The sequence below is a fragment of the Hesperophylax consimilis genome, chromosome 15, assembly GCF_061612785.1.
Source record: "Hesperophylax consimilis isolate HC1 chromosome 15, BYU_Hcon_1.0, whole genome shotgun sequence".
NCBI lineage: Eukaryota > Metazoa > Arthropoda > Insecta > Trichoptera > Limnephilidae > Hesperophylax > Hesperophylax consimilis.
This window is the reverse complement of record NC_142850.1, coordinates 25850352-25877763: the sequence shown is the minus strand read 5'-3', so window position 1 is coordinate 25877763 and position 27412 is coordinate 25850352. Positions and strand designations below refer to the sequence as shown.

The window sequence follows — 27412 nt, the reverse complement described above, 5'->3', positions numbered from 1 at the left end:
AACGATGGTTAAAAAATATCTGTTTGTCAGCTTGTTTGGCGTCTTTTAACCCTTCAATATAAGAAAGAAACTTCGACTTCATCAAGCAAACTTGTTTGTCTGATTGAATATCGCCTAAATGTTGTTCTTATTGGCTAGCCAGAGGATTTATAGACCTGACTATTAGCGAGACTGTAAAAATGAAATCTTTTACGATTTGATTATTACTTCCACTTACTAAATCTCCAATAATTAAGCCCCGGGCACACGGCACAATCGCACGCCTTTTGCGGTCTAATTTGTTTATTTTCCAATTCATTTCTGAAAGAGATTCCTTGTGCTCGCCGCTTACTAATTATTCCGGTATTCAAAGCCAAGTAAAACGATAACATTTTGCTTCATTTAAAAATAAACACCAATCCTGTGCAAATGACTTTAACGAAAAGCACTAGGTTCCGTAACAAAAAACGATAAAGAAAAGTGGGTGTAGTGATGAAAGCGCACGAAAATATTTGTTTTACGGTTTGATTACAAAACATCGACTTTTCTCTACTTTCTATAATTATAATATACCAGTATTATATACATAAACCTTCCGGAAGTAATTCTCTAAATTATAGTGAAAACCCTATCAAAATACGTTGCGCAGTTTAGAAGAGAACAGACAGACGCGGATAACGTCTTTTTTTTTCAAAAAACATATCTCAAAATCCCTTTTAATCAACATCAACAAAAACACATTTAATCAACATTAGTCTCCAAAGCGGAATATTCCCAACTATATATAAACAAACCATCATCACTCCAATTCATAAATCTGGCAACCCAGAAGAAGTGACAAAGTGACAATATCGCTGATCTCAAACATTGCGAAAATCTTTGAAAAAATTATGAAAAAAGATTGACTGAATTTATTGACAAAAATTACGTAATTCACGGCAACCAATATGGATTTATGATAAATAGAAGTACCCAAGATGCAATTGTCAAATTATCGAACATAATCCAGGACACATTAGACAAATCTTTGAAATGTCTCGGAATCTTCATAGATTTTAAAAAAGCTTTCGAAAGTATTTATCATGTTAAACTTATTAAAAAATTGAATTGTGTTGGGATAAACGATAAATCTCTAAAATGGATCAAAAGTTATTTAGTTACGATACCAAGTAGTCAAGATAAACAACTCACTTAGTCTACCACTAACAAGTAATTTCGGGATACCGCAAGGCACAGTCCTAGGCCCCCTAATATTTATAATTTATGTCAACGATATTTTCAAACTACCACTTAACGCAAACATAATATCATATGCCGACGACACAGCTATCATAGTGAATGGGATCGACTGGAATATAGTAAACGAACAAGCAAATAATAGCATGAACACATTGAAACAATGGTTTGATGCAAATCTTCTCTCATTGAACACTAACAAGACATACTATATACATTTCTCAATTAACAAACTACAAACACTCCCTAACACTAAAATAATTATTCACAATAACAAATGTAATAATAATCATAATAACGACTTCATAAAGACATAAAATCTTAAAGGTAAAAATTAAACAGAGATACATGAATCCAAAAGATCTGGAGAATTTTAATGGAACGTACAGTTTCAATTTGATTGATTTTAAATGATTCAATTTCGAAAAATATAATTACATTCAAATAATTATAAAATCGATTGTGCGATTTGTAAGAAATGTATTTTATGATTTTCTCTGAATCGATTCAATTTTGTTTATACTCGTATACTTATACACGGTGTCCGGAAACTCGTAGTACAAGCGGGAAACTGGAGAATCTACACCACATGGAAACCCAAAAAAACATAAAGTTTTTTGATTTGAGCATTTTCAAAAAAAAAAAAAACCAAAAAAAAATATTTTTCGGCTATTTTAGGGTTAAAGGTTTTTCTGGTGTTTAGGGTTGAATAACAGATGTTTTAACCCTGCAGAGCAGAAATATTTTATGATTACACCGGGTTAAATGAAGGGTGATTTCAAAATAATGTTTCAAATCCGAGTTTCTTCATTTGTTTTACTTTCAAATAGTTTTAATTAGTTGGGTACTTTGATCTTCAGTAATAATTTATAAGAATTTGATTAAAAAAAAAAAAAATCAACTTCAAACTCGATTTACTCGATAACGAAAGCTCAAATAAAAAAAAATATATATACTACAAAATCGACTCCAAATGTGATGTAGATTCACCAGTTTCCCGCTTGTACTACGAGTTTCCGGACACCCTGTATACAGGGTGTATCGGCACTAACCCGACAAACTTTAACCAGCTATTCCTTAGCACATTTGGAGTAAAAAATGTTATGTGCACTTTGCTGTCCGGTAACGTTTTTTTTTAATAAAAAATTAATTAAACATATTTTCACCACATGTCACCACTGTTTTATCCTTTGTCAAAATTTGAAAGCAACATCGCAACTCTCGCGTGTTGCTGCGAACGAAGCCCGTATTACATAATCCAGTACCAGAAAAGAAATATTTTATTTAACAATAATGATTATTCACATTTTTCGTATGCGAATCACTGATTGTCTTCTTGTATTGTACACATCAGTTTTATTTTTGTATCTAAATTGTTTCACCTCTGGAATGCTTTGGTTTCACCTCTTACGCGTTTCACGTATTAAATAGTCTAATTTTGAAACTAAGAAACTAATTAGTAGATTTCCTGAATTTATAATCGAAGTCCAATAATTCTGAGCACTTTTAAAAACAATTTTCCTCACTTAGGTACTTATCAATAATAATAATTGGATTATTTGAACAGCGCCGTTGTTTTTTAAATCACCGTAAGTGCTCTGTCAAAATGTTACTTGCTAGGCTATCCTACAACGTATATTTTTTAATAAATTTAGTTATTTACAACTTCGCGGAATGTGATTTATGAATATTATTGCTTATGTTAAAAGCCTTCCAGAATTACCGGAATATAACGAGCAGCTTGACACACTTAAGTTTATTTCCACTAATTTGAAGGTACAAAGAATGTATAGTTTTAAAAACAATCCCGATGAATCAAAAAACGGTTCATATAAAACTGCTGCGCAACACACTGAGACAAAGGAAAGCACTCACACAAACGTCATGACTGCATTGGATTGACCACCTGCAAATGAATGCTGCCAGATTGCTAATTTATTTAAACAATAATTATTAAATTTTATTTAAAATATCGCAATTTTTTTAAAAAATCGACAATAAATTACAACTATAATTTAAAAAAAATATTCTTAACCCCACGCTTTTTCGTAATTGATTAATTAATTCAGAATTTAAACGTTGCTTGAAATGACTAGCCGTATTTGGTGACCAGATCTGAATATCCAGGTTCAGAATTTAAACGTTGCTTGAAATGACTAGCCGTATTTGGTGACCAGATCTGAATATCCAGGTTTAGAATTTAAACGTTGCTTGAAATGACTAGCCGTATTTGGTGACCAGATCTGAATATCCAGGTTCAGAATTTAAACGTTGCTTGAAATGACTAGCCGTATTTGGTGACCAGATCTGAATATCCAGGTTTAGAATTTAAACGTTGCTTGAAATGACTAGCCGTATTTGGTGACCAGATCTGAATATCCAGGTTCAGAATTTAAACGTTGCTTGAAATGACTAGCCGTATTTGGTGACCAGATCTGAATATCCAGGTTTAGAATTTAAACGTTACTTGAAATGACTAGCCGTATTTGGTGACCAGATCTGAATATCCAGGTTCAGAATTTAAACGTTGCTTGAAATGACTAGCCGTATTTGGTGACCAGATCTGAATATCCAGGTTTAGAATTTAAACGTTGCTTGAAATGACTAGCCGTATTTGGTGACCAGATCTGAATATCCAGGTACTTCCTCACCTTCCACTCCTTCCCTTAGCCATAAAACTTACCCCAATTCAACATAAAAATTGTTTAAATTATCGGATGTAATGAAATGCATAATAATTAGACCCCAAAATACTTAATTATTCAGGGAAATAAACCCCTGAGTCATCAGTTGGAAATACCAACGACATTAAGTGAAATTAACAATGCAATAATCCTATTATTGCATTGTTTAAAATTTCACTTAATTATTAGCATTAGCAAATAATATTGGGATTAGCAAATAATAATTTACGACAATTTACTCGGAAATCAATAAAGCCAGAATAATAAAAAAAGAAAGTTATCACTTACGTCGTCTGTAAGTGGCTTTACCAAAGTTTGATAATGCCGTCAGAAGGTGAAACAGCTGTCACGCGTAATAATAATTACAACTAGCAGAACTTGTTTATAAACACACTGTTTTTATAAATTTTTTAATAAGACTGTTAAAATAAAAAAAATCTCTAAATTGAAATGGAGTTCTACAAACTAAACTTAAAATCAAATAAATTTATTGCGAAGGTTCAAAGTACTGTACTGTAATATTATATTAAATAATTTTTACGTGTTTAATTATTGTTTAAAGTCAGATTAAAGCGATTAAAAAACCCACCTGGCAATTCTTATTCGAGTTTCGTTGTTTTTACGTATTGGCGCGCTTACAAGCATCAGTCGTCTCATTTTTAACCATTAATATTTAGTGTGTAGGAAAGAGAGAAGACGCTTTTCGACACACTTGTCGAAAAACTTGTTGAATGCCGACGGGCATACTCTTCTACAGATTTTATTAAATATTGATATGTAGGTAATATTGATGTGTAAATGAATGACATTGTGAGAATTTTACCAATAAATAATAAATGAAAATGCGGACATGTAGTTTATGTTAATTTTTTTATTGGAGCATTTGTTCGAAGTGACTACCATTATTTTCGATGCAAGCGTGTAGTCTTGTTATATTTTGATTATTTAAGTTTGCAGGATTTGCTTTAATTTCTGCAGCGGCTTCCATCACTCGTTCGAGCAGTTGCTCTCTTGAGGCTATTGGCTTAGCATACACTTTTTCCTTGAGAGCCCCCCACAGGTAGTAATCCAGGGGGGTCAGGTCGGGTGATCTTGGTGGCCAAGCAATGGCCGGACTTCCACGGCCTATCCAACGACCAGGAAACTCGACATCCAAGTAGTTCCGCACGGCAATCGAATAGTGTGGTGGGGCTCCATCGTGCTGGAACCACATTCTCCGTAGTAATTCGAGGTTCACATCTTCCAGAATCTCGCCCAGTTGCACTTGTAAGAACTCCAAATACATCGGTCCATTTAGTCTGGGAGGCAACTCGATTGGACCGAGTATTTGATTTCCCAGGATTCCTGCCCACATGTTGATGGAAAATCTGTCCTGGCTCGACGACTCCCGAACAAGCTTGGGGTTTTGTTCAGCCCAATGGTGCAAGTTGTGCACATTTAGCACTCCTGTTTTAGTGAACTGTGCTTCGTCGGTAAACAATATGTTTTTCATGAAGTCTGCATCTCTTATGACATTATGCAGCATTCTTCTGCAGTACACGACTCTGGAAAAGTGGTCATTCTCCATGAGGCCTTGGCAGCGCCTATAGTGAAAAGGTTTGAGCCCGTGCTTCTTCAGAACTCTCCATACCGCCATGTGTTCCCTGTGTCCTATCATCAGAGCGACCCGACGCACGGACAGCGTGGGGTCTTCGGTAATTAAGTTCAGGATTCTCTCCTCAACTGCCACAGGAACGATGTTGTGTCCTCCGCCGGCGCCTTCAATCCGTCCGATGCCACAGTCACGCAATTGTTGATACATCTGAAACAAAACAACAAATAACAACTGCTTTTATTATTCAGCTCAGTAATAATGTCAAATAAACAATCGCGGGCTTTTTCACTCATTTTATTTTTAAAGAACACTTATTTTAGGCACATATCAGAAAACTTACGTTTTCTCTTCATTTATTTCATTTTTTTATAGTAAAATGTATAACAAAGTGTTTTAAATTATAATTTTCTTAACTAGGTACGGTTGATATCTTGGATTCACAGGGGTGAAATTGAATTCAAGTAATTTAAATAATCCCATGGTGAGAAAGGGAGTGAATTCAATTGCAGTGAATGATGCATTTATTAGAGATTAAAATTAATTAACTTTTTAAAACGCCGTTTAGTGACCACTGAACACAAATCACCTAAAGTACAATTTACATTTTTAAAGTTGGTGGCCCCTTGTTATGTTTTTAATGTTCCCAGTTTAAATTTCAAAAGCGCTTTTTGGCATTATCAATGAATGTAAATAGTTTCAATAAACAATTGATAGGGTACACACCTGGACAAAGGTAGCATGGTGTGGGACGCGTCTTCCAGGAAACCTCATGCGATACTCCCTTACGGCTGCTCGTGAATTTCCATTGCAAAATCCATAAACAAAAACAATATCTGCTTGCTCGGCAGGTGGATAATTGAGGGGCATATTTCAACAGTAAAAACTTAGATAACAAAACAAAAACGAAACTAGAAACTTGATGACATGCGAACTCCCAAAACAGCACTGACCACTGATACGAGACGGGGTGGCGGGAACCACACGGGACTTGAGACAGAATATGTGTGAAAGAGATGACAGTAGCGCGGCGTTGCCAATTATTTTACCCCTATACTGTGGGCAGTAGCGGAGTGTGGAAATTTTATTTATTTTTTGTTTTTAAAAGAAAAAAAATGTTACCGGACAGCAAAGTGTACATAACATTTTTTACTCCAAATGTGCTAAGGAATAGCTGGTTAAAGTTTGTCGGGTTAGTGCCGATACACCCTGTATAATGCATAAATGGATACCATACAGACGACGCAAATTCGTATTTACGCAAAGTACAGTTGTTGAAAATGACAATGTTTGTGAAGTCTGTTGTATTTCTTGTTATTTATTAATCCAAGCATTTCGGCTGCTTTGTTTGTGATTTGTTTAGTGTGACATTTATGTTATAACTTGTTGTCGAGAATCATACCAAGATTGCGCTTATTGGAGCTGGCTAAAATATTGTTTTCATTGAACAGATATTGATTTAAATGTTTTATATGTGATTTCTTGAGAATAATAACGTGGTGACACTTTGAACCATTAAAAATAACTGGTTATTTTTGCTAATAATTTATTTGATAATCATTTAGGTTATTTATGGGTTTTTACAGTTTGTCATTTATGCTTTTACTATACCTTTTTAGTTGTTCTGCATTTGAAACTTTTTACACTTTATACCTTTACACTTCATAGTTATGCTAATGACATATGTTGTGCCGTTTGTATTTAAATAAATTAATTAGTTATTACAACCTACTGAATAATAATATAACAACAGTAAGAACGCAATGTAGAAGAAAGTATTACGTAAATCACTTCTCTAACACTCCACCTCATGAGAACACGTGAATCAGAAGCTGGTAGAAGAGAAAGAGACACTAATAATTACATAGGTACCTACTCTATTTTCCATCGGAGCTGTAATAAAAACAACTTTTTACCGACACTAACCTAACCGAGACAACTTCCTAACCCACAGTCTAAGTTATGTATAGCCCAGGCCCGGAGAGAAAAAGTGCAGAGTTCGATGAACCTCAGTAACAGCTATAATACAGTGTTTGTTGTAGTAGGAATTACGAGAAAGGCATCGTATAATACTGTAAGTTACTTCGAAAAATTTAACCCTTTCGGACCATACTTTCCTATGTTTGAAAATACATAAGGTTTTTTATTCTTTTCCATTTGCTAGCAACACTGGATTTACACACCTTTTTTAGTTTGATTCTAGCTACTCGTTCTAGCGGTAGCCATGTTTACATTGCAAAGGTTATGTTTTTAACCTAAAAAGCCCTGGACAGAACTTTGGTGCGACTTTGTACTATTGAAATTGAAGCAACGTCTAAGGTGAGGGAAATTGTTTGGCAGCCATCTTGTATGACAAAGTTTGCAATGATTTTTGGATATTTGACGAGACGGGGAGTGGGATATGTCATTAAAAAACTAAATTACTTAGGTAAAGGCATTTTTTCATGTCTTCCACTTCTCTCCGCGGCTTCAAAAGCTCTCTCCAAGACCTAGTAGGTTCATGATTTCCGTTTTATGTTAGTTTAGAAGGTTATTTTTATATTTTAAAGTAAACTGCTTAAAATTAATAAAATGTTGTATGTTTCTTTATGATTCTTCATGATTCTTCCTATTTAGTGAAATATCTTGTGAGATCTAATGTTCTTCCAAATGAACTTAGGAACCTAGCAATAACATCTAAGTAATGAAAAAAAAGTTCAAACATAGAAAGGGTTAGTTTGTACAAAGGCGGGGATTGTCTGACACAAACACCCAGATTATAGACATAATTCCACGTAGAACGTTGGTAACTTATCTACCTTTGAAGGTCGAGTGGATTGCTACACCCATATAGAATCAACAAACATAACGGATGTATTTTTTATACGGTGGAATTAACGACAAGTAACAGCGCTTTGGAAGTTTATACTAACCGAGATCTTTGAGTGTTCGTAAATTGCTGTTAAATAATAATACGCACCTGCCGGGAAATAACTCGTTAAAATGACAAAGTCTAAGTTTTTTGTCATTTGTTATTTTTTGTCTTAGAATTAATTGGTGGAATGATGTCAATTTGTGAATAAATACATTGCCTCGACTTGCCATGAAAATCTTCTAAAAGAAATAATAATAATTTCACATGTTTGGCTTTTAAGGCGAAGCTTAATGCTAAATCACTATTTTGATTAATCTTTATAACGAATTGGTGTACATTATGAAAACCAAAAAATATGCTTTGGATAAATTGAAAGTTTTCCTATCGTTTCGCTTAAGTAGAATACAAATAAAAATATAAATTACTTTAAAAATATAAATGTAAACTACAAAAAATATATTTTTTAATCGAAATGTTTGAACGCGTAAATGAAACAACTTTAAAAAAATACAGTATTATAGCTAAGATTATCTGTGAGAGTTTCACTTGATTAACTTTTTTGCTTTCTTATAAAATTATTTACAAAATAAATAAAAACCAGTTTTGTGCTTGAAATCGAACGTTTCTAGACTCCGTTTGACAAGCGATTTTAATGCCTATTACCTACAATATAAGGTATACCAAGAATACACACGTTTTTGGCTTGTAACACCTCAAGGGCGTTTTGAAAATCTAGAAAACATCCTCATATATGATGGTTAATTGAATTTATTAAATGAGACGTTAGAAAGTAAATTAAATATTTACAGATATGGCGGACTGTAAAAGAGTTTTGAAAGAGTAAACAATCTACACAATTTTGTAAAAGTGTTCGGCAGAGAAATGTTACTCATTTATGTTCGATATTAACAGTGTTTTCATTTAAAAAATTTTTAAGCCATTTAAGACATTTTTTGCGCGCCTGGGGGGATAAAACCTACTCTTGCGTGGAAAGACGGGACGACGCTCTTGCATGGAACGTCATTTCATTCGGCCAGCCTCGTGACTCATCGACTCTTTCTGCCCGGCCGCCAAAACTCTGTGCGATATATTCGCTTATATTCTCGCTAAAATTAGCAGTGGATCTGTTCTAAATTACGGCGATTTTTCTAATTTATAATATATTTTTAAAATAATAAGAGATGTTTATTTTTATTTTCAAAATATTCAATAAAAATATATTTCAATGTTTCACATCTGACTGGCTTCAAGTGACGGCTATTATTTTTTTGTTTGTTGTAAAATTAACACTTTGAACGCCATGTAGGTCACCGATGACCTCATAACGAAAATCGTCATTTTTCTCCCATAGCGCCATGACGGTCACCGGTGATCGCAGTTAATTTTCTTGATTTTCATGGAAAATTATGGTAAAAAAAAAGGAATACGTTTTGATGGTCGCCGATGCGATGAGTATTTTTTTTTCAAATTTAAAATGGTAATGTTTCTTCATTTCCACAATGGCGTTCAACGTGAAACATCTATTGTCATATAAAATATTCAAGTCTTTTTCCTAGAATCTCTATAATCTATTATAAAACGAAGAAGAAATTACTTATTTTCAAGTTCACGAATTCATTAAACTTCCTGCGGTTAGACTGACAATGCAACCCGCTGCACTTATTTTAATCCACTTCAACTTTAGATTAGCTGATCTTATATTATAATTAGTAATTACTCTTTCACGTTAAGCAGGACCACAAACCGTTAAAACATAAACATTTACTTTGATTGAATAAACTTAGACCAGAGTACAAAGAGGTCTTATGCCTCCGTTATGGACCGTTAGTTTCCATCTTCTGGCAATCTATGGATGCGGTAACTCTGCGTACCACCGCATAGAGACTATACTGTTGATGTTAATTACTGGGGAACAAAGATACTTCATCCATCGTGTTGTACGGCAGGTGTTAAGCGGAACACTTTTACGTTCAACAGTTATGAACTGAATGTTGCACCACGATTTGCACCATTTTTCTCTAATTAAATTAGACGCTTTTTGATACTTTTTCTTTAAAATAAATTGTTCTTGATTTACACTTTTTATTACCATATTCGTTCTCTGTGTGGTAGAAAACATACGTTGTTTAAAGATCAGCATATATCTTCATTACCAGTATGTATGTTTTTGTGTACGCTTTGTTTGAATGAATTTGCAGAACGTTTTGTACATTCTTTGCAAAGAACATCGTATTATAAATAAAACTAACTAAAACATCAGGTAAAACCCTGATGCTCTGAGTTTGGCTGATTTTCAAAGCAACAAGGTTCTGTTTTTTATTATTTTATTATTTTTTATTATTTTTATTACTATTTTTTTATTCTTAGTTTGGCTAAATACCTCATGTTTTTTGCACATAATGTTCTTAAACATAAATAAAATTCTATTAAAATACGTTCAGACTAAAATATAGACTTAGAACGAGTTGTTTCACGGAAATTCAAATGTAACATTGTTATCAAATGGCCACTCAGCGCCATTTTGTTTTTATTGACAGTTGAAAGTTCCCATTAAACGCGATTCCAAGTATGTTTCAGCTTTTGAATAAATAGTGATCAGCAGAACATTACAACACAACTATCATGTTGTTAAGCTTATCAGCTTATTATGATTTCATGAAAAGTGGAAATGCGCCTAAAATCGATATTTAACGGGGACATTTCAGATGTAAAAAAAACATGTCGCTGAATGGAGTATTCGACGACTTTCTCAGAAATTGAATGACGTTTCAACATTTAATATACGAAATAAAAATTGGTCCTACCCGATCGACATTTAGCCAGTTGTTAACGCGGTTGATTCCACTCCCTTGAGAGGATGGTTCAAGTCGATAGATGTATTTTTTGGTTCTTAGTCGAACCAAAAAATACATCTATTAATAAAAATAGAACTTCGTTTTCTACGGGTTGATTTTATTCGAGCGATAGTCGTTTCGCCCTTCAAAGACATTATCTAAAGGCGATATGGTTATCAGGCGTCAAAATGTACTGTTTTTACTATCCGTGAAATACTTCAACTTATGTTCTCCTGAGCAATGGTATTGAATATGTTTTTTTTTTTATATAGCCAATTCGTTTTAGCATTATTTTGTAATTATGAATTGCAATTTATTGAGTGATTATTATTACCCTTACAAGTCTTTTATGCTTTTGATTCCCGTAACCAGCAATCACATAGGCATTAAAGATACCAGAAAGTATCATTATCTCAATTTCATGACATTTATTTATTATCTTTTACATTTAAACAATCGCCTTTTTTAAGACTACGGACACATACTAACTACATCATAAAGATATAAACTGCTTCGAATTTTATGGTTCACTAACTAGCCTTACTACAAAGTGAACGGACTACGTGTTAAGGCTCCATAGTAAGCGTTCAAAAAGAAGAGGAAGATGGTTTGAAACGGAAATAATGGGTTACTGCCAAAAGTTGGTAACTTACAAAAACATAACTAACTAACCATCACGCCGTTTCCCAGCAGGGGTAGGCAGAGAGGACGGACCACCAAATAACTCGGTCTTGGCACACACTCCTTGCCTCATTCACATTCATGCATCGTCTCATACATACTCTTCTATTTTTCTGACTCTTGACATGGCCCGACTCAAGTATCTGATTCACTTGGTCGTGCCATGTCTTCCTTGGACGTCCCCGAATTCTGCTACCATTCACATTTGCATCGTATATTCTCCTTTCACTCCTTTCTTCGCTCATTCGCTCTACATGCCCAAACCATCTAAGCGTCCCTTTCTTGATCTTACTCATTACGCTTAGATCAGCCTTGCACTCTTTGCGGATCTCCACATTCCTCACACGATCATACATGGTTTTACCACACATACGCCTCAGGGATCTCATTTCAACAGCATTCAATCTACTTTCATCATTTCTTTGCCAGTTCCAAAACATCGTACAAAATCTCCAGTACTAAAACATGTTTTAAAGATTAATCTTTATAAAGTCAGAGTTATGGGAAATAATGGAATTTTTTTTAATTCATTGTAGTGTTGCAAAACATGTTTATTTTTTTAAAGTGTTTTTACTATGTTTTTCTTTTCTATTAATTTAAAGTTACAAAGTTTTATTCAAAAATCAGTAGTTAATAACCTACTTAACGGCATAAAATGGGATCCAAACTTAGTCCAGACGTAGCATTACAATCATCGCTAACTCAAAAAACAAATTTTATTTAAAAATCAGTAGTTAATAACCTACTTAACGGCATAAAATGGGATCCAAACTTAGTCCAGACGTAGCATTACAATCATCGCTAACTCAAAAAACAAGTTTTATTTAAATTAATTAATAACTTATTTAACGGCATAAAATGGGATCCAAACTTAGTCCAGACGTATCATTACAATCATCGCTAACTCAAAAAACAAGTTTTATTTAAAAATCAGTAGTTAATAACTTACTTAACGGCATAAAATGGGATCCAAACTTAGTCCAGACGTAGCATTACAATCATCGCTAACTCAAAAAACAAAAAAATTTAGTTATAAATTGGCATTAACTCCACAATATGTAAATTTTCTACATACGAATGTTAGAGGGAGCGCGCTAATATTAAATAAAAAACGATGATAGTTAAGCGAAAATTGTGAAAATAATTAAAAAAATCACCGTTACCGGTTTCAGCTAAATAATATACTAATAATATTTGGCTAATTTATGTAGCGCCGTTTTCATGAAAAATCACCTCAAGGGCGCTGTACAGATATATTTACTAAGGCGATGCACTACGTAGTCATGCAAAATCATGTGTTTTTGGTTTGAAAATTTGGTCGCCTAGAATTGTTTCAGATGCTTTAATTAAATACTGCGAGTAGAATATATCTTGGACTTTGAAATAATCAAGTATTTTTTTAAATAAGTATTTTTAAAAGCCCAAAAAAAAATTATGTATAAGGTCTATGAAAACTGCTTTAAAGTTCAAAATCTCCTACTTACGAACCTATTTTCGGTTACGATTTTATTGTATAATGTGGCAAATTAAGTTATTTATAAAATGATCGGAAAAAAAAATATTTATGCCTAAACATCCACAAAATAAAATAAAAGGCATTTTTTGGCCATGTTTTTTTCTTGCATAAATCTAAACAGGCGGATGGTGTTAAGCGGGAATTTAAACCTTATCGCTATCTACGTAAAGGCTGTTATTGATAGCGGCTCGATTTAAAATATTACACGACGTATTACATCGCCTTAAGTACTTAATCATAATAAGCTTATCATAGCCAACTTCAGACTAGTACAACTATTCCTTAAACTACTTTTACTAAGGTATAATTGTACCAGTCTGAATATGGCTATAATAAGCTGAAACCGGTAACGGTAAAAAATAGAAATAGTGGAAAAAAGTTCAAAATTGTTTCAATGTATCATTAGAACGAAATGTGTTTTTAATAATTTTCGGAAGATACTTTGTGATTTTTTTCTATCGATGAAATTTCATATAATTACTGTTTCGACTCTACAAATGTATAGATATTATCTTCAAAAACAATTTTTTTTATGTCAAAACAAATGTAATAATTCGGTAGAAATTCTGAAGTTCTTCCTTGTTATAGTACCTAATCCCACTTTACTTTAAATTTATCGCCGTTTTATCTAAATAAGTTAAAATATAGGTAAACATACGTACATTAGATTTAAATTGTTTCTTGGTTCAAGTGAAACAAGAGATTTGAGAAATTTTGTTCTGGTGGCTATCGCTAAATATGTGCGGAATCTTGCCGATACACACATTCGCACAAGGGGTTCGGAGAAGTTAAGTTTCTTTGGTAAAGAATATGAAAAGTTTCAGAGTTTTTTAGTAGGCTGTGATTGATATTGATTTTGAATGTGGCCAAGAGGGAAGATTTTACACACCTATTTATAATTTTGAAAAGTAATTTACATAAATGTAAATTATAATTACCCACCTATTGATAGAAAGTGTTTTCATTTGAGTCGATAAGATACAACTTTCTTACAATCTATAATTTTTCATTGTCACTTTCATACGGTAAAACTTATGGTAAATGTACAGAAAATAGCATTTACGCACACAAAAACACTTGGTAGGAGCTAGATAATAATTCGAAGTAAGCATTTCAGTTTCCGGAAATGAAAAATAATACATTTTAATAGTTATTTTGTTAAAATTAAAATCGATTGTTCACATGGCGGCCATTGTTGACGCGAAAGTTTTAAGGTTAGTTTTTTCTGCTGCTATAAAATCCACAATTGTAAAACTAACCTAAAAAAACTATTTTAATATTATTATGTTAGAACATTGCGTGAAGAAAAGACTTCAAATCAGACGTCGTTTTTTTAACGACAAAGCTATTAAAATTCATTATTATACTTTCCGGAAACCGAAATATTTACTTCTCATTATTACCTAACTAATATGAGGTGTTTTTTAAATAAAGGTAAAGTATTATTAATTACTAATGGAAACAATGTGAAACATGCACCAAATTGGTTTTTAGGTTATTTGTTTGGATTATTTTAATAATTTACACGTATTTCCTAACCTTCAAACTCTACTTCGATTGAGAAAAAATGAAACTTCAAGGCGAAGCTTAGTGCTAAATCACTATTTTGATTAAGCTTTATAACGAATTGGTGTACATTATGACTATCAAAAAATATGCTTTAGATAAATTGAAGGTTTTCCTATCGCTTCGCTTGAGTAGAATACAAATAAAAAATAAATTACTCAATAAAAAATATAAACTACAAAAAAAAACACTTTTTCAATAGAAATGTATGAACGCGTAAAGGAAAGAATTTAAAAAAATACAATATTATAGCTAAGATTATCTGTGACAGTTCCACTTGATTAACTTTTTGCTGTCTTATAAAATTATTTACAAAATAAATAAAAACCTTTTTTTTTGCTTCAAATCTAACGTTTCTAGACTCCGTTTGTCAAGCGATTTTAATGCCTATTACCTAAGATATAAGGTATACCAAGAATATACACATTTTTGGCTTGTAGCTTCCTCTTAAGTGTCCCTATTTTCTGTATTTACCAAAGTAATTACAAAAATTTTAATGAACGCCGTTTTCTAATGCACTTACCACACCATTGTACAGACCATGAGCTTCATAAGAAGTAATGAAAAACATAACACCGTTGTAATAATAATTTCTATTAGGGAGATAATCAACTTTGAACAATGTATACCGTATGTAGAAAACAATGATTGTTTTAATGGATTGATAAAAAACAAAAACTTTTTACCATTTTCAATACTGTACGCATTTTCTACGGTATACTTTCTTGGGTTATTCGCACTTCAAATGCAGTGCTTTGTTTTATTACTTCGATATAATTTGGCATGACTTTTCGTATTTTTAATAATATAATTCGTAAGTTCACACGTAAGCAGTTCGTAACGTGTGAATAGTTTCTACCCATCAATGATAATTGTTCATGCTATTTCTTTAAATTGCCTTCTAAAGTGGTATTTCACTAAAGCGATAGTGAAAGTATCTTCCACATCTTGTGATATTAATGGGATGATTTGTATACCACCGTTTTTGTGAAAAATCTCCTCAAGGGCGCTCCTTGAATTTGGTAAACTCAAAAAACTATTTTTATCTAATTAAAAATTAAATTCAAAATTACAAATTTTTGCTGTTTGTGCGTTCTGCGTAACTCTGGTTTAATGAACTCAAAATTGATTTGAACTTAAGTATCTCTTTCAAAATTGAAATTGTCATGTCAAGAATTCAGACAAACGAGCAGTACCTGCCTACCTAAAATCAAATATTTTTTTAACAGAAAATTAATATAATTCTTTATTTGAAATGTTTATTTGTGTTTTTAACTTTATTAACGTTAATCTTGATAAGTTAAGTAATATTAGTGTTAAATTAACCAGATTTACTACCACAATTGTGATTTTTCACGACAATCGAAAAGATACAATTTTTTTAATTAAAGACCATTGAACAATTTTAGTGTTGTAATTAGACTCTTTATGAAATTATTAATTAAACTCGATGCGTTTTTATATTAATAAAAAGATTTTATATAAGTACCATTTGCTAAAAACAAAGTGTCACCCTAGTTGTCTTTATATTTACTTTGTTTCTTCTTGGGAATAATGATTAATTATTTATTTATGGTTCAAATTAGTTACAATACACTCTCAAAGTACTCATCTGGCCATTAATGTAATATATTTTTCTTTCCGTTTGTAATATTTTGTGTTCATGTATGTAGTGACTACTATATATTTGCTTCATTCAAATTTGTAACTTGTTAACCACGATACAGGCATAATATAGTCGTATTGAGGTTGATTTTTATGTGAAAAATTATGATTTATGTACAGTGAGAAACAATAAAAAAATAAATACAAATTATTATAAGATAAAGAAATGATCTAGCTTTTGTAAAGTAATATTTCTGTAACCGTTTTTATGTTTAAAACAACACAATACTCTAAAATATAATCGAAATCTTAAAGACGTAAGTGAAGAAGCCGTGCACAAACATATGGAACGCGCAGCCCTGGTGTATTAGACAGACGTAAGTTTGATTTTGCACTAGCAAATCTCTAAAATAAAGTGGGAATCGTAATGGCGTATGTAACGAAGTCATGTAAACAAATTTCGGCATGCGGCCCGGCTTAATAGACAGACTTACGGTCGAATTTGCCCTAGCAAGCCTAGGACAATTGATCTTTTCCACTTAAATTTCAGATGTTTCTCAGCGAAAACCTCTGGAAGTTACCAATTCATCGTCTAGACAAATAAAATCTGGTTATTACGGCGAATTTATAGTTATAATTTAAAAACAATTTATAAATTAACATTTTATATTTTAATAGTAAGGTACTGTTTTTACAAATGTTAAATATCTTACATCCGCTCTAAAAAAATATACCATCGTTACGAATTCGTCGGAATTAATAAAAATGTGAGCCTCGAGCAACCCTCCGTTATTAGAGTCTTGTGTCGCCTTGATGGTTGAGTGGTATGTGTACCTTACAGTTTGAGAAACTGTGACATAAACAAACAACAAACGTAGCATTGTGACTCGAATGCAATCATCACGATTATTCCTAGGCAATTCTAATCGACGCGAATTGTTTGCCCGCTATCGAAAGTGTTGGAAACTTCCCACTGAGCTTATTGTCTGCTGTATTGTAATAATAATCCCTGGACAGATTGGTCCAGAACGGAGGCATGATCGTGGGATTCCTCGCGAGGTATTTAGAGCAAGTTTTCTTCACTAAGTCGAGTGAACTGAGTAAAGCGATATGTTAGGCGATTTCACAAGACACTTGAAACTAACTCAACGATGCATGTTATCAGCTCGTATTTTTTTGTGAATTCCGCAAAAGAGTGCCAACAATCGTCTGGAGCCATTGAGACTATGATATGTCCAATTGATCTACTCAGATCTGGCCATCAAACATGGCTAAAACCATTTCAATCAACTTTTCGATTCTGAATGGTGGTCTTCAGGGACATATTGCGAATAACTTCTATTCTGGAGCGCGCCCAAATATATAGGGTTTTCCAATAAGAGGTGTTATTTTGAATAGCCCGCTATTTCGGTAGATGTTACTTTTGAAGCTGTCATTTTTTGACATTTGACAAGTAGAAACTACGCCATTAATTAAATTGGAACGATACACGTTTCAAAAACGCATTGAAATTATTAAAATTCACTTGAGTGAATCAAATGCATATCATCTTGAGTGATGAGGCCCATTTCCACCTCGGTGGCTTCGTCAACAAGCAAAATTTTCGCATCTGGAGCTCGGAAAACCCGAGAGTTATTGTTGAAAAGCCTCTCTATCCTCAATGTGTGACTGTTTGGTGCGGTTTATGGTCCCGCGGAGTCATTAGATCTTACTTTTTCGAAAATGAGGCTGGAGCAACAGTTACGGTGAATGGATTGCGCTATCGAGAGATGATTAATGATTTTTATGGCCGGAATTGGATGGTATTGATCTGGACAACGTTTACATTCAACAAGACGGCGCTACGTGCCACACAAGCAACGAAACCATTGATCTTTTACGATTGAATATCAAAAAAACACCTCTTATTGGAAAATACTGTACTATAAAAAGTATCTACTATACTAACCTGTTCTTGCAGACATTTTTTCTGCATTCGATTATGTTTTTATGCAAAATTTTTGCATGCTTTTCGACTACCACACTAGGCACATGCCCGTATTATGGTAGTCGAAACTACATTAAATGTAATGATATATATTATGGGGTCTCTCGTGCTCTAATTATGTATATATGTAATACCTGTTTATTGTTAAATATGCTGTTTTGCTAAATACAATGTATTAGTATAATGAAGAAATCTATAATTGATTTCTCAGTTAAGTAAATTGCACGTGTATAAGATAATTAACAAATCTAAATTAAATATAAAGAGACACAGTAAAAATAAAAAAAAAAATATTTAACGGTCAAGTACAAGGTAAATGGGAAATGAACCTAGAAACTCTGTCTCACCGGAACGGGACAGCACTCTCCCAATTGAGCTACTGAGACTTTAGGACGGGTTGTTTCGGAGATTTTGAACAATTCATCAAATTCCAACGTTCATTTTCGTGTTCTGTGAAAGATTTTTTCACGTTCTGTTATTATTTCAGTTTTGTCTAGCAAATAGCCTATAATGATATATTAACAAAACTTGAATAGGACTTTCACAGAACCCGAAAATGATCGTCGAAATTTGATGAATTGTTCAAATTCTTTGAAACAACCCGTCCTTGGGACGGGTAGCTACACAGAATTTGAACAATTCATCAAAATCAAAGGTAATTTTAAAGTTCTGTAAATGTTTTATTCAAGTTCTGTTATTATTTCAGTTTTGAGAAATCACTGGCATGGAATTATATAATAACAGAACTTTAATAGAACCTTCACAGAACTTTGTTGAATCTTTATCAAAATCAACTTTGATATTTGATATATTGTTCAAATTCTGTGAATACAAAAAAAATACAGATAATTAACTTTATCACAAGAAGCATTCATTAAAATAATTGAATAATTCTGAAAACTTTGTGGATTAAAGATCATCAGTTTTAGATTTTCTCGAGTTAGGCATGAGAGAATTGTCGCTGAGCGAAAGCTGTTTTCCTTGGAGGAATTATGCATATTAGGTGAGATGAGTAAAATATTAATTAAACATTTAATAAGAACATACGATTTACGAAAAAATATACAAACTTTTATAATTCTAGTCACGAACCATGTTTGCACGAATAATCGAGTTTTATCAATAATTCCACTCGTATATTATTGACCCCTGTTTTAAATATTCAGATTTCTACAAATTTCAAGATCTTTAAATCATGTTTTTTTTTTGATTTCACATAACTCAACACCGACTTAAACATAGCATTTGTCAACAATCAATGTGCTATTGCAAAGCAAATGTTTGTTTAATGGAACGTGCCCAATAAATAAAAAGTTTTCTCTTTGGGTCAGTGCCCCTAAAAATAAAAATAAAATATTTTTTACTTCATTCAAACATTTTGCATTACAGATCCCTGAGGCGTAAGTATGGTAAAACTATTTATGATAGCGTGAGAAATGTGGAGACTTGCAAAGAATACAAATTAATTAGATTAATTTAATAAAATACGATTAAGAATTAGATGGTTTGGGTATGTAAAGCGAATGAACGATGAGAGGATGGTAAGGAGAATATATGGACGCTCGAGAAAGACATGTCACGATCAAGTGAACCAGATTCTTGGGTCGGGCCATGTCAATAGTCGGAATAACAAAAGAGTATGAATTTTAATGAAGCATAGAGAGTGTGTCCGTCTTCTCTGCCTACCCCTGCGAAAACGACCTGATGGTTAGTTAGTTCCCTACCAGTACCACGAATCATAAATACAATCGTCAAGTATCGTGTCACTGACGTGTGAAGTTGTAGCGCATGCAAATATGGAGGCATTTTCCACTCGTTTTCTCGCGTTCCTCGTTGTTTATGTTTAGAAAGCGTGCTGTAAACATTAGCAGTCTGCAGTCACCTTGGCGAGATGAAGCAAAACCATCTCAACCGAGGCCAGGACACTGAATCAGGTCGGCCTGCTATTTTAAACAAGTTGTCCGAAAACTAGTCGTACAAGCAGGAAACTCGTGAATTTTCATCCAAGAGAACCCGCGAGTTAGGGTTAAAACAAACTCTTGGGGCAGGGTTTACGCTTCGACGCATTTTAAAAGCCAAATAGCTGAACTTTTTAAAAAAAAAAATCGTAAATTTCAAATTCGAACGTACAAATAAATTTACAGACAGACGAAATGCAAAACGGTCGAGTTAAAACAGGACTTGAATCCTTAAAACTGCCACTATCTTAAAACGGAAACAGAACGTACAAACAAATTTACAGACACACGAAATGCAAAACAGTTAAAACAGGACTTCGCTACGCTCAGTTTATTATGTCTAAAAAACTATATTGTAGGTGCGGTCCAGCATGTGAAGTACCTGTACAGAAAACAGTACCCAGGTACAAATAATAGTACCCAAGTACAAATAATACGAAGTTCGTATGTGTTGAATTGGTCTTGTATGAATAATAATGAGTGCTTTAGTCCGGACTAGATTTCTGAGCGACCTATTTGACATTGCCACTATTAAATCAGTATTTATCCGTCGTATCTCAGATTGGATTTCATTTTGTCATTTCGTGCTTGATTTACGCAGCAAATTAACATGGAATTAACATGGCATTTTGAAGTGATATGAAAAAGCACACGCCCTTCAGGTAAAATCGGGAACCTTATTCATGGATGGGGGATAGAGGACTACCACACCATATAACTCCCCTGATCGTACCGGGACTCTTTCAGAGTTTTAGTGGCACGCACATTGGGCACTTACTTTTATAATATATGTTGATTACTTGCACTTTATTTGGGAGTCTCAGATAAAATAAGTTCCTCCAACACAGTTCTCAAGGATGATCTTTTTGAGAAAAGGAAGGAGTGAACCTGGATCTTGAAGAGATCCATGTTGTAGGAGGAACGAAACACAGAGGCCGGTAAATTATTCCACAGCCAATCGGTTTATAAATGTCAACTGTGAACAAAAGTTGGGCGCGTGTTTAGCGTGTTTCCCGGCTATGCTTTTAAATACCGGTAGACCAAGGAAATTAAACCTTAACTTATTACCGTTCTTACATTATATCCCGGGGTTCAAATATCCATCGAAGTAATACCTAACAGTTTTTCTTGTGTATTCTTAAGTCATTAAATGTTATTCCTTTCTAATTATCTTTTAATTTTGTGTTTTCAAAAAACTCACCTTTAAACTAGTGGGTGTTTATTTATCGTGTTTTTACCTCCTTTGGCTCATTAAAATCGAATAAGTTGTTAATTTGCAACTTCCTACCGCGAATCTGTTAGATTTGATACGTTAAAAGAGCTACGTTTTTCACCAATTAAACTTTTTGCTGAATGTCTTTGATTGTACCAGCTTCCGAGATTTCAAATTCACACAAGAACATGAACTTGAAGATGACTGATGGTCCCTTTAAATATCAAATGTACAGTTAGTTTAATAATGCAGAATCAAAGAGCCGAGAATCTGCAGCGAATCGTAAATCACGACGCCGGTTATTATAATCATCGCCACTATAAGAAAAATGAAAGTGTTGTTTTTAAACTCATTACATATTCTGTTGTTGTGCTATTTTGTCGGCTTTGGGAGTCACGTTTACGTCATTAATCTACAAAGGCCGCAAGGGCCTATGTTCCTATAAATATGTTAGTGAAATATCAACCGAAAAAACTATCAGAAATAACCATAAATAACAGAAACAAAGGGATATCCATGGCATTAATATATCATTTTTAAACAATGACATTGACTGTACTGAACTTCTGTCCCTTATTAACTTTAACATACCTTTAAGACGTACACGACAGTGCTACTCCACACGATTAATTATAAAACGAATGCAGCATCTAATTCGCCAATTAACTGAGCTCTTCATACTCTAAATAATATTTGTCTTAATTCTGACATTTTTTCGGATTCACTGCCCAAATTCAAACGTGGCATCATGTCAATAATTTAAACTATTCAATGCGCATATTTACAGACACACACAAACAAATACTCACACATACATTACACACGTCACCTGGTAATTAAGGAATAAACATACCACTTAGCAGACATTACAAGGAAACATATCATTGGTACCCAACATGAAATATCTTATTCCTGTATACTGTTTCATCTCTGTAAATCATGTACTGTTTGTTTCTATAGTATAAAATAAAATAAAAATGAAAGCGTGCGGAGCTACGACCAAATTGTACGGGCTACTAAGACCCCGCATTCCTAATTTCTACCGATATATATAACATACTTCCCTTGAAAACTTTAAAGTTTTTAAGCTCTTAAAAATATACGTTATTTTTAAGATAATCTCTATTCAGATGCTGAGTTGAAAAAATAATTCGGTAGGTCTCCGTATATGAAATTCCCTCGATAGAAAAATCGTTCTCCGAAAATTCTAATTCTACTTCTGGTTCTTTTATTTAACATGAAGTATGAAAAAAATCACAGTGTTTTTTTAAATACAGCTTAACTCAGATGTCAAGAGATATTTGCTCTATTTTTAATATGTCGTGTTTTATTACTCATCATATATCCTTTTCAAACCGTCTTCAGTAATCTTCTTCGTCATAAGGGAGCGGCGTGTATAGGTAGAAACAAGATCGGGGCGTCGCTGTGCGTAGTTATTATATGAGATTTGCAGTATTATTTTGTGTACGATGTTGGTTACACTTTTGTACGCGCATACTAATAATTTAACGCAAGGTTAAATTGCATGTTATAAATCGCTCTATAAACTTTTTTATTGTGTTAGTAACCCACAACATTTTTGATGATGCCAATTCGGCTGTCCAATGTCCTTAGTGTGACATTTGATTAGTGCTACAAGAAATGGCATTGCTTTTCTTAATCAAATGAAATGCAAAAGTATCGATCTAGTCCAATAATTCAGTGAAATCTGAACCGGTGACGTGACGCCTCGGATTGTATATTAGTTTCAATATCCGTTGACATGTTGTCCATTGCGAATGTTGTCTTGGCTTATTCGACAACCAGATCACCTTCAGATTAAGAGTCATTTAAACAGAACCTTCTACCTCAATCTCAATACGGAGTGGTATAATTCCTGCCACGCACGACAACTTTTGATTGCATTCAAATGCACCTCTGAATGTTTGATATGTTCAATATCAGAGCGTCTTTATGGCCTTGATAATACTTACCTTCTATCTATTTCTTTCTATCTGATATATACAAGGTGTAAAATCAAGTACCTGATGGATTTTAACAAGCGATTCTTGAGCATGTTTAAAGTAAAAAACATATATTATGTCCTAGTGCTGTCCGGTGATTTTTTTTAGACAAAACCAAAAATTATATTTGTTTTTGTCACGCGTCGCCACTGATCGCACTGTTACGCATCACGTGATACGCGTTCTCTCTCCTCTGTTACCGTGCTGCTGGAACGAGACGGAATGCGTATCACGTGACTATGCTGAACATAACTATTCAGTTGCGACGTGTGACATAAAAAATATTTTTTTGTTTTTAATCGTAACTCGGACCGCAAAATGACATGTACATTTTTACTGCAAATATGCTCAGGAAACTCTGTTTAAAATCCTTCTAGTATGTACTGTTACATACACCCTGTATTTAAAGAATATTGTCTCTGGTCGACGGTGTGGCTTTTTTTAAAATAAAAATTTACAGTTTTATTTGGAAATAAATGAAAATTTAAATTTTGCACAATTTACCTTTAAAACAAGATGAAGGTCACTGTTAACCACCCCATCCCCTTTTCCCACTCTACAACAGAATTTTGTTACTTCATGATGAAATTTTACACACTTAACGTTCAAAATAAATTGAAAATTACTATCTGTATCTGATTTTAACAAACCCTGCCTAAATCCCGGGCAACGCCGGGGACTAGAGCTAATAAATTATAAATTTTAGTTGTAAGCATAGATAATGGAAATATTCGAGGGCGACCATGAACTATTATTAGTATGTTACTATCATCATTCACACATACAACTGCAAATCAAGTACGGCTGCGTCCCACCTTTGTTTCTACCTACACACCAAAGGCGTCACTTTCATTGGCTCCGCCGCTTAATAGCCCGTGCAGTTTGGTCGTAGTTCGGCGACGGTTTTCTCGGACGCGCTCCATGCTATTGTCTTCCGTTGTTTCCATTATGTAGTTATGTGGATGCTTTATTCGATTGTGTCTCGATTCCGATTAACCGTCGGTCGTCGAACTACGACCGAACTGCACGGACTCTAATAGTCCGTTCTTTTTCATCAATATTCATTTGTTTCCATTATATGGATGCTTGATTCGATTGTGTCTCGATTCCGATTAACCTCTAACCCCAGTTTTCTCTGAAAATATAATAATAATTGTTATTAAAATTGATTTCGTTTAGATGGCGTAACCACTGCGCTTATTCGGACGTTCTAAAATGCTTTGTTACATATTTCTAAAATGATCTGAAGCTTCACCGTTTTTTGTTCGTTGTCGTGTCTAATTCTTGGCGTTACATACTGTTATCATCTGGTTACAGTACAATTATAATTACTACAATAGAGAGAGCCCTGATTTCGTTATGCCGTACATAATGCAACAACTCTGCTTGGTACGTACTTCCAGATTAACAAAAATCGTTTCAACACGTCTTAATTTTTCCTGATGCACGATCTGTATCAAGAGACAACCCGACACTATATTTTCCTGATGCACGATCTGTATCAAGAGACAACCCGACACTATATTTTCCTGATGCACGATCTGTATCAAGAGACAACCCGACACTATAATTTCCCGATGCACGATCTGTATCAAGAGACAACCCGACACTATATTTTCCTGATGCACGATCTGTATCAAGAGACAACCCGACACTATATTTTCCTGATGCACGATCTGTATCAAGAGACAACCCGACACTATATTTTCCTGATGCACGATCTGTATTAAGAGACAACCCGACACTATATTTTCCTGATGCACGATCTGTATCAAGAGACAACCCGACACTATATTTTGACGCATTCAATTATAGATATTTTAAGTGTAAGTAGGCATAGTGTAGTTGTTGATTAAACGCACGGTTAGTCTGTGTAACCTCTGAATGGGCGAATTTTCGAAATAATTATTTGCAGACTTTGGAACATTATAGAGAACAGTCTACCTTGTTTTACGCGTAGGTACACGCAAAGTAATAAGGTTCGTTAAATCCATGGCGACTTATCTGCCATTCGCAGTATTATGTAAGTATCTAGTATGTAAACGTAAACCATATGAGCCTTACTAATAAAAGTGTTTTAAATTTACACATCTGATAAACAATCAATGTACGGTCAATGGTTGTTTATCAGTTGCGTAAAATTTAAAACACGTTTCTTAGTAAGGGGTAATTAATAATAAAGAAAATTTGAAATGGGTTCCATGATATTTCATCAAAATGACAATTAAACACACACTTAAATTAAAAATGACGAAACGAAAACTATGTTAAATAGTTACCTATGTAACCTAGTTTTTGTTTCATCACTTTTCATGACTTTATATCACTTTTTGTAAGTGTGTTGAACTGTCATTTTGATAAGATACCCGGTCACCATTTCTCCCACATATCGCCACTGACAAAAACGTGATATGTATCATTCCTTACGGAGATCGAAATGAAATTTACATTTTTTTACTCCAAAAAAGGAATCTATTTTCACCCTGTATATAATTTAAAATTAATATCATAAAATGTAAGTTAATAGTATAAAATAGTGTAGGTAGCTAACTTAAAACGAAAATAAAATTTGGCCATTTGTCAAAATGTAATTTCCAATGCCCAGTGATGAAAAAATACTGTCGAGGTGTCTTCGTTTTGTTAGTAATAATATTAATGATGGTGTTTTTGTTCCGGAGATCTCTTGATCATTCAGCCGGGGAAATCCGACCCACTGCGTCTCGATATTGTTGTGGGTGATCCAATAACGGTTATGCAAGAGTTGAACAGACTACTCACTGCGGCACAGTAGGTGAACGGACTATATCAACTATCAACAACTTAAGTACCATTACATTATGTACGTATTATATTAATCATAATATAAGACATTTTTACATAATACTAAGGTTGGGGTGTTTCACAGAAATTCAAATGTAACAGTGTCATTAAATGGCCAATCAGCGCCATTTTTTTCTTGCATTTGAAATGTTCCCGTTAAACGCTGATTATAGGTCCGTTTCAGCTTTATATTAAATTGTAATCAGCTGACAAGCATAACAATATAACAGTTGGGCTTTTCTGCTGATCACAATGTGATTCAAGCGCTTCGTAGTACCTTTAGCACCTCGTAAGTACCAATCTTATTGTACTCTTGTTATTGAACTCTTTGTACTACAGAACTCGTGACAATTTGTATCGAATCTGCTTATATCGTTTATACAAGAAGTTACCTATAACAATGTATACATTTAAAGCCTTCAAGCCGTGAATCTATATAAATAAAAATGTAAATGTTCGTGTTGTGCAAAATCTTAAATCTCTGAAATTTTGACACAATGTTGCATTCGAATATGCATGTGTTTTTTACATATATAGATGTCACCTGTGACTTTTTAAAAAACAGCACAATCTGTTGGACGTAAAAGCAACACGCGCTATTGTTTCTCTATCAGACTAATAAGCTGGGTACAGCTAATAAATAAATTTGAATAAAAGCTGGAATTGGAGTTTACGGGAACCTTTCAAGCGCAAAATATCAAAATGGCGCTGATTGAATGATTGGCCATTTGATGATATTGAATTTTTGTGAAATACCCCAACCTTACAAGTTGTCTTGGAAATTACGATTAAGAAACCCATTTCGTTCTCTTTAATTTACAGACGTAATAATTACGCAATATTAACGTAATATATATTTTTTGGTAATATTAACGGCAAGGTTCT

General features: G+C 33.6%; 1 protein-coding gene across 4 annotated transcripts in view; it reads left to right on the top strand.

The window, feature by feature from the left end:
- Positions 1-27412, top strand: part of smash (smallish) — a 332173-nt gene that overhangs the window by 104717 nt on the left and 200044 nt on the right. The window lies entirely within an intron of this gene.